This window comes from Piliocolobus tephrosceles, chromosome 4 (assembly GCF_002776525.5).
Source record: "Piliocolobus tephrosceles isolate RC106 chromosome 4, ASM277652v3, whole genome shotgun sequence".
NCBI lineage: Eukaryota > Metazoa > Chordata > Mammalia > Primates > Cercopithecidae > Piliocolobus > Piliocolobus tephrosceles.
This window is the reverse complement of record NC_045437.1, coordinates 110,735,214-110,743,837: the sequence shown is the minus strand read 5'-3', so window position 1 is coordinate 110,743,837 and position 8,624 is coordinate 110,735,214.

Here is an 8,624-nt window from a genome sequence, read left to right as displayed (position 1 = left end):
CCGGGCTGGTGATGCCGGGCCGTTGGCTGTCCCGGGCTGGTGGTGCCAGGCTGGTGGTGCCAGGCTGGTGGTGCCTGGCTGTTGGCTGTCCCGGGCTGGTGGTGCCGGGCTGGTGGTGCCTGGCCGTTGGCTGCCCTGGGCTGGTGGTCCCGGGCTATTGGCTGCCCCGGGTTGGTGGTGCCGGGCCGTTGGCTGCCCCGGCAGTCTTGCTCATCCAGGCCTGGTCTGTGGTCACTCCCCCAGCTCCAAAGCCCCTCGAGGTCAAGGCTGGAGGGAGAGGAGGTGCTACTGTCCTTAACCCAGCACCATCGCCTTTGTCAGAACACTCAGACCTGGCCAAGCGGATGGAAGGGGCCTTTGCTGGGGGCAGAGCCTGGGGAAAACTTTCTTCACTCAAAAGATGGAGAAACGCCCAAGAGGCCTCTTTCCTCCTGCTTTGTGCTCTGGACGCTGGGCTCTGGAAGGCCAGGGCAAGGCCAACTAACCAGACAAATCTGAAAAGCAGAAGAGAAAAGAGAGCCCAGGTCCTCAGCACATCGCCGGGCAGCTAAGCAGCCCTGATACTGAAATCCTATTCCACTCACTGCTGCTGTTTAGCATGTAGCGAAATTGCCCTGCGGAGAAGCAGTACAAACTGAAACCCTGCCAGCAGCGTGCCAGCGTGCCGCCTCCTGCAGCTTTTCCTGGAGCGGGTCCTGTCCGAAACCCTTGATGAGAGGGCGAGGAGGTGCGATCTTGGGAAAAGGTCAAATGCCCTGACTCGGGCCCCTGGCCTGCCTCCCTAGCTGTGAAGCTGTTTGGACACTGCGGTGGACGCCCTGCCCAGAGCCGAGGCCTGCCCTAAGGTCACACGACACTCCCCATCTCTCTCTGCAGGGCAGGCCGGGCCTGGGGTGCTGGGGAACTGATGCCCCCAGTAGAAGTGGGTGAGGAAATACCCCATCTTCTTCCACTCAGAGGGACCCCTCGAGGTGTGAGCCTCTGAGTCTCCACGAGATCCCAGGGGAGAGCCTCGGTTGCTCCAGGGTAACTCGACACATTCTCATGGCCTTCCCTCCCTTCCCCCTTCCCTACCTCCCTTCCCCACGCCCCCACAGTGTTTCCAGGGAACTCGCACCCAAATAACCTACTTTCAGCACCCTGTTAACTACTTGCACATACATCCTCATTTCAGAGTCTGTTTCTGGGGATCCCAACTGAGACAGCAACCTCAGGCAAGCGACAGCCCCATTTGTGCCTCAGTATCCCCATCTGTAAAGGGGGGATAATCATGAGGGCTGATGCCCAAGTGCCAGTGCCTCCTGCTTCAGGTCACAGCACCCCACTCATCTGGGGGACTCTCCACGCCCCATGCTCAGTTTAGTGGCACTTTCCATCCTGGTGCCCAGGCCTCCCTAGGCCCAGAGGAGCAGGGCACAACCAGGGCAGCCCACCTGGGCTGTGAGCCCTGCAAGGCGGGCAGGGGGGACAGACAGACAGCTCCGTGCCCTGGTGTGGCAGCCCGTGGTGCCCCCTGCTCACCTGTCAGCCCCCACTGCAGCAGGTCTGGCTACTGCTCTGCCCGGCCCTGGTCTCAAGCCTTCCTGCCCGTTCCAAAGGCTGCCCCTTGGCCTTCCATCACCCTGTCCATGCAAGCAAGCCAGGCTCCTGTGGATGGAAGCAAATCCTGGCCCCCACTTCCTCTTTCCCCAGCGCTCTTTCCTTTTTAGGGGTCTCCAGGAGCATCTTTCATGTGTCTGATGTAACGTGTGTGGCACCCCTGTCTCCTGCCAGTGGGGGGCAGTGCCATGTTGCAACCCCCATTTCCATTTCTGGTGCCTTCACTAGGTACCTGAAACGTGGGAGGCGCACACTTTACCCCAGAGCATGTTTTGTAGACAGTGGCTCGGCCTCTGCCTCTCCCCACAGGGACCCAGAAACCAGCCCCAAGTGGGGTTCCCTGCACCCCTGCATCCTCCACCCCCTTCATTTCTATCCTCCTACTCCAAGCATCTACCCTCACAGCAACCGCAAAAAAAAAAAAAAAAAAAAAAATGCAAATAAGGGCTGGGCACAGTGGCTCACACTTGTAATCCCAGCACTTTGGGAGTCCGAGGAAGAAGGATTGCCTGAGCTCAGGAGTTTGAGATCAGCCTGGGCAACATGATGAAACCCTGTCTCTACTAAAATACAAATAAAAAAATTTAGCCTGTAGTCCCAGCTACTCGGGAGGCTGAGGCAGGAGAATGGAGTGAACCCGGTAGGTGGAAGTTGCAGTGAGCCAAGATCACGCTACTGCACTCCAGCCTGGGCAACAGAGCGAGACTCCGTCTCCAAAAAAAAAAAAAAAAAACAAGACAGGAACCCACGCAAGTTAGTGCACGGGGTCAGGGCTACTGGCTCAGCAGTTCGGCTGTGTCCTGGTCTGGGCTCATCCTAGATGACCCACGAGGTGCACAACTGAACCAACACAGAGGGACACATGGAAGTTGCTGGACACATGACTGCCGTCAACATCCACTCCTCCAAGGACTCTACCTGCTCCCTCCAGCACCCCCAGGTCCCCACCAATCCATTAATGCAACACAAGAGGTGGGAAAATCATGGAGAAAAGAGATTGCCTCAATAGGGGATAACCAAGTAATTTGTGGGACGGCTACGTCATGGAAGACTAGGCAGCCTGGAAGAATGGACTAAATGCGAACAAACTCACTGGGAGGAATTCCACAGTGAACTACTAACCAGGATGCAGAGAAGTAACCAGAATATCCCAAAACAAAACCAACAAGAACTCCATGCACATGTGAATGGTTACATGAATGTGGAGAGCAAGGCAGGGAAGGTTGTACACCACGAGGTTAGAAATAGATGCCTGGAAGGGCCAGGCGCGGTGGCTCACACCTGTAATCCTGGCACTTTGGGAGGCCGAGGTGGGTGGATCATGAGGTCAGGAGTTCGAGACCAGCCTGGCCAACATGGTGAAACCCCGTCTCTACTAAAAATACCAAAATTGACTGTGCATGGTGGCTCATGCCTGTAATGCCAGCACTTTGGGAAGCCGAGGCAGGCGGATCACGAGGTCAGGAGATCGAGACTACCCTGGCTAACACAGTCAAACCCCATCTCTACTAAAAATAAAAAAATTAGCCGGGCCTGGTGGCAGGTGCCTGTAGTCCCAGTTACTTGGGAGGCTGAGGCAGGAGAATGGCGTGAACCTGGGAGGCAGAGTTTGCAGTGAGCCGAGATGGCACCACTGCACTCCAGCCTGGTGACAGAGAAAGACTGTCTCAAAAAAAAAAAAAAAAAAAAAAAAAAAAAGGAAAGGAATAGATGCCTGGAGGAGGAGGGAGAAGAGGGAGGAGGGTGAGAAAAAATAAGAGCAGGAGCCAGGAGTCTCTGAGGAACAATACCCTACCTTGGTACAATGCCTCCATGGACCGCTAGTGGCTCAGCCAGGACCCGTAGCTGTGCAGGGGCCCTGCCCCATGGCCTAGGTGGGACAGGTGAGCAGCTGCTTCAGATCCTTTCTGGGGCTGCACGGGTGAGGGTGGGCCTCAAGACAGATCCAGGCCACATGCACACCCTTTCTATTCGCTTATATATTAAATATGTCTAGTAAGCTGTAGAGAATTCTAATTTAAAATAATGTCTCTATAAATGTGTCAATGAACATATTGTAAAAAAAAAAAAATTTAATTAGTTTCCTGTCATTTTAGGGATCTGATCCAGACTGCCTAATGCAGAGCCAGAGGTCCTCCCACTGGCCCCCGTGATCTGCCCAGTCCCTCCTCCCCACATCGGTGCTCAGACGCAGGACTGGTGGTGCTCCAGACAAGCCCAAGGAGGGAGCCCAGGCCACCCTGATCATGGGGCCGCCCCAGCTGGTCATGCAGCTTGGTTCCAGCAGACAATAGGGGCTGCTTGCCTCCCTATCCCCAGAGAGTCCCAAGGCTGTGCTGCCTGGGGTACCCATCAGGGCAACCATATGTAAGGAGGTGGGATCCCTATGGCTCAACCTCTTAGATTTTAGGAGCCGCTTACCCCCAGCACATCAAGTCCCTTTGTCATCATTGACTTCAGTGACATCATCGTCACCATCATCATCATCTTCATCATGATTGTCATCCTGTTGTCATCACCATGATCAGGGCAGGGGCAATAATGATGCTGATGATGCTGCAGGCATCTGCTCACCTAATCTCTTTTGATCTGCATAGTGACCGTATGACTTATGTGTTGCTATTTCTGTATTACAGATTAAGAAACTGAGGCTCATGCTGGGGGCAGAGCAAGGTCACCTGGCTCCATGGAAGGGTCTCTGACCCCATGGGTTGTAGACCTGGGCATTCCCTCCCGTGTGGAGTCCTTCTTCTCTGCTGTACCTGGAATGGCCTCACGGCCCCAGGCTGCCACCTCTCATGGCAGACGGGCCCTGATGATGTCCAAGAGCTCATCTGCTAGCTTTCCAGGTGTGCCAAGACAGGGACTGGGGGACCACAGAGAGGGCTGGTTTGAGGCAAGATGGTGCATTCAGGTGACCTAGGAGTCCAGAGCAATGTCTAGCCCTGGCCACCAAGAGGGAAGAGCCACGCTCCCCATCACTGGTGTCGCAGCTCCTAGGGTTACGGCCACACCACCTGCTCCCAGTCTAAAACAAGCTCGCTCAGGCTTGGGCTTGGGTTCAGGATCACCGTGTGGGGGAAATTGGCAGAGTACTGATTTCCCCACCATGCTGCCTTCCCCACCACACCACCTCTTCCACTGTCCTGATTTCCCCACTGTACTGACTTCCCCAGTGCTTGCTGTGCTGTGTGTCACCCCGTGGGGCCTCACCACTTGAGACTGCCAATGCAACATGCCCCTCCTGGTGCCACCCTGTGCTAAGCATGTCACCCACATTCTCCCTGGCTCCTCCCAGCAGCCCTGGAGCCAGCTCTGCTTGAATTCTCCATCAACGGTCTGGGGAACAGTGGCTGAGGGTTAGAAAGCTGCCAGGATTTGGCCGGGCATGGTGGCTCATGCCTGTAATCCCAGCACTTTGGGAGGTCGGGGCGGGCTGATCACGAGGTCAGGGGTTTGAGACCAGCCTGGCCAACATGGTGAAACCCCATCTCTACTAAAAATACAAAAATTAGCCAGGCGTGGTGGCACATGCCTGTGGTCCCAGCTACTCGGGAGGCTGGGCAGAAGAATTGCTTGAATCTGGGAGGTGGAGGTTGTGGTGAGCCGAGATTATACCACTGCACTCCACGTGGGCAACAGAGTGAGACTCTGTCAAAAAAGGAAGGAAGGAAGGAAGGAAGGAAGGAAGGAAGGAAGGAAGGAAGGAAGGAAGGAAGGAAGGAAAGAAAGAAAGAAAAAGAAAAGAAGAGAGGAAGGAAGGGGAGGAGAGGAGAGGAGAGGAGAGGAGAGGAGAGGAGAGGAGAGAGCTGCCAGGACCACACAGGTAGGAAGATGTTATTCAAACCCACACCCAAAGCCACTTTGGCAGAATAATGGATCTCTTTCTCTGTACTTCCTGCTCCCTGCCTATCCCCTGTCCAGGAAGCTTTCTATCCTCAGGTCCCTTGGAGGAAGGTGCTTCCTGGAGAAATGCCTGGAGGAGGGCACAGAGCAGAGCTGGGTGCTTGCCGGGAGGCCTTAGAGATCCATGGCTTGGATCCTCCATCGCTCTTACAGGAAAAGCTTACAGGTACAAGAGACAGGGTGTGTTGAATTCCAAAGGAGAGAGTGAGCTCTTGGTTGGCACGATGCTGTGCCAGCCAGGTTCCCTGGGCAGGTGTGGGGCCCCCCAGGGCTGGGGCAAGTACAGCTGAGATGACCCTGTCTGAGCCGCTGAGAAAGGACCCTGCTTTCAACTAACTCCTCCCACCTCTTGAGGGTGAGGCAGGGCCAGGATCCAGAAAGGCTCAAGGGACCCAGAATAGAGGGTATCTTCCCAGGTAGCCCCAGGAGCCAGGACTCCACTAGGAAGACCAGGTCTAGCACCACCGGCTAAAGTGCAGCAAATTCCTGGGCCCATCCAAGGAGGGTGGACCTGAGCGCAGCCTCTAGAGAGACACATGGGCCGCCACCCAGAGCTCAGGAGGGAGACAGGGGCAAGCAGGCTGAAGGAACCCCGAGGCGCAGTGAGGTGGGATGTGGCTGGGACGGCGGGAGTGTGGGCATCCCAGCAACTGCAGGAGGCACCAAGGCTGGGGAGCCACCTACGGAGCTTCTGCAGGGTGATCCTTCCATCCAGGTCCCTCCCCAGCCCCTCTCACCTCTGAGCGCCTAGAACTCAGACACCACCCTGGAAGAAGAACAGGGAGAAGAACTGTGACAGGACTTTCTAAACACAACATAGTTGAGAAATCATAAAACTGGACAGGACTTACCGAGAGTGGCTCAGCAAGGATTCTGCAGCACAGATCTTGGGCCGGAGACAGTGGAGTCATGGCTTTTGAGCATCTGGCTTGAGGACTGCGGGCTCGTGCCCTGCCTTGCCACCTGCTCACAACTGGAGCTCCACAGCTGGCAAGGTCCAGGTTTGACTTATTCCCCACGCTGTCCTGCCCAGTGTTGTGCACATTACAGGAGCCCAATAAGGACTTATGTAATGGCTATGTAATTGGAGAAGAGTGTCCAGCATCTAGCCTCGGAGAAAGCTGGCCACAATCACAATTAGAATACAAAATATTGGCCGGGCACGGTGGCTCAGGCCTGTAGTCCCAGCACTTTGGGAGGCCGAGGCAGGGGGATCACAAGGTCAAGAGATCGAGACCATCCTGGCCAGTACAGTGAAACCCTGTCTCTACTAAAAATACAAAAAGTAGCCAGGTGTGGTGGTGCACACCTGTAGTCCCAGCTACTCGGGAGGCTGAGGCAGGATAATCGCTTGAACCCAGGAGGCAGAGGTTGTAGCGAGCCGAGATTGTGCCACTGCACTCCAGTCTGGTGACAGAGTGAGATTCCATCTCAAAAAAAAAAAAATAGTTTAGCCACCCCCCAAAACTCCCTCATGCCACCCCTTTGTAGAAAATCTAGCCACTTGACAGGGTGAGGTGGTTCACACCTGTAATCCCAGCACTTTGGGAGGCCAGGGCGGGTGGATCACCTGAAGTCAGGAGTTCGAGACCAGCCTGCCCAACATGGTAAAACCCCATCTCTACTAAAAACACAAAAATTTGGCTGGGCGTGGTGGCACGTGCCTTCAGCCCCAGCTACTCGGGAGACAGAGGCATGAGAATCACTTGAACCTGGGAGACGGAGGTTACAGTCAGCCGAGATGGTGCCATTGCACCCTAGTCTGGGCGACGGAGTGAGACTCTGTCTCAAAAAAAAAAAAAAAAAAGGAAAACTCAACCCCTGTACTTAACTCCTGGTTACCACTGATAGATTTATCTTTTTGGGAATGTCCTATAAGTATAACTTCTTATTGAGTCTGACTCCAGCAGAGGGCCTCTGACATTCATGCATGTCACCGCAGGCATCAATAGCTCATTGTTCTTATTGCTGAGTAGTCTTTCACTCTATGAATGAACCACAGTTTATTTATCCTTCACTTGTTTGTGTTATTTCTGATTTTTTGGCAATTATGAATTGAGCTGCTGTAAACATTTGTGTAAGATTTTTGTGTGAATATATGTTTTCATTTCTCTCAGAAACACCTAAGAGTGGGACTCCCGAGTCATCTATAAGCACAAGTTTGACTCTGCAAGAAGCTGCTAAACTTACCCAGAGTGGCTGCACCGTGTTTACACTCCCACGAGCAATGGATGTGAGTCCCAGGTACTTTGTATCCAGCACTTGGTATTGACAGTTTATTTGAGGGTTTGCTTAATTCTAGTCATTCTCAAAGGTATGTGATGTTATCTCATTTTGGTTTTAATTTGCAGAGCAAAACGTTTCCATTTTGGTGAAGTCATATTTATCAAGTTTTACTTTTTTTTTTTTTTTTTTTTGAGATGGAGTCTCTGTCGCCCAGGCTGGAGTGCAGTGGCACGATCTTGGCTCACTGCAACCTCTGCCTCCCTGGTTCAAGCAATGCTCCCGCTTCAGCCTCCCAAGTAGCTGGGACTACAGGCACCCGCCACCACAACCGGCTAATTTTTGTATTTTTAGTAGAGACGGGATTTCACTGTGTTGGCCAGGCTGGCCTTGAACTCCTGACCTCATGTGATCCACCCGCCCCAACCTCCCCAAAGTGCTGGGATTACAGACATGAGCCCCACACTCGGCTCTAGTAAGTTTTACTTTTATGGGTCATGCTTTTTGGTATTGTATCTAAGAACTCTTTGCCTAAGCTAAGATCATGAAGGTTTTCTCCTACACTTTTTAAGTTTTCTACGTTTTCATTTTATATATGATCCATTTTGACTTAATTTTTGTATAATGTGAGGTTTGGGTTGAGGTTCATTATTATTGCAGCAAAATTGTTGAAAATATTATCCATTCTTTGTCAAATCATCTTTGTACCTTTCTAAAAGATCAATTGCATGGGTCAATTTCTAGACTTTCTATTCCTTCAAATTTGTCTGTGTGTCTGCCCCCTCTCCAGCACCATGCTGTCTTGATTACCGTTAACTTTATAATGTCTTAAAATCAAAAAGCGGCCGGGCGTGGTGGCTCACGCCTGTAATCCTAGCACTTTGGGAGGCCAAGGC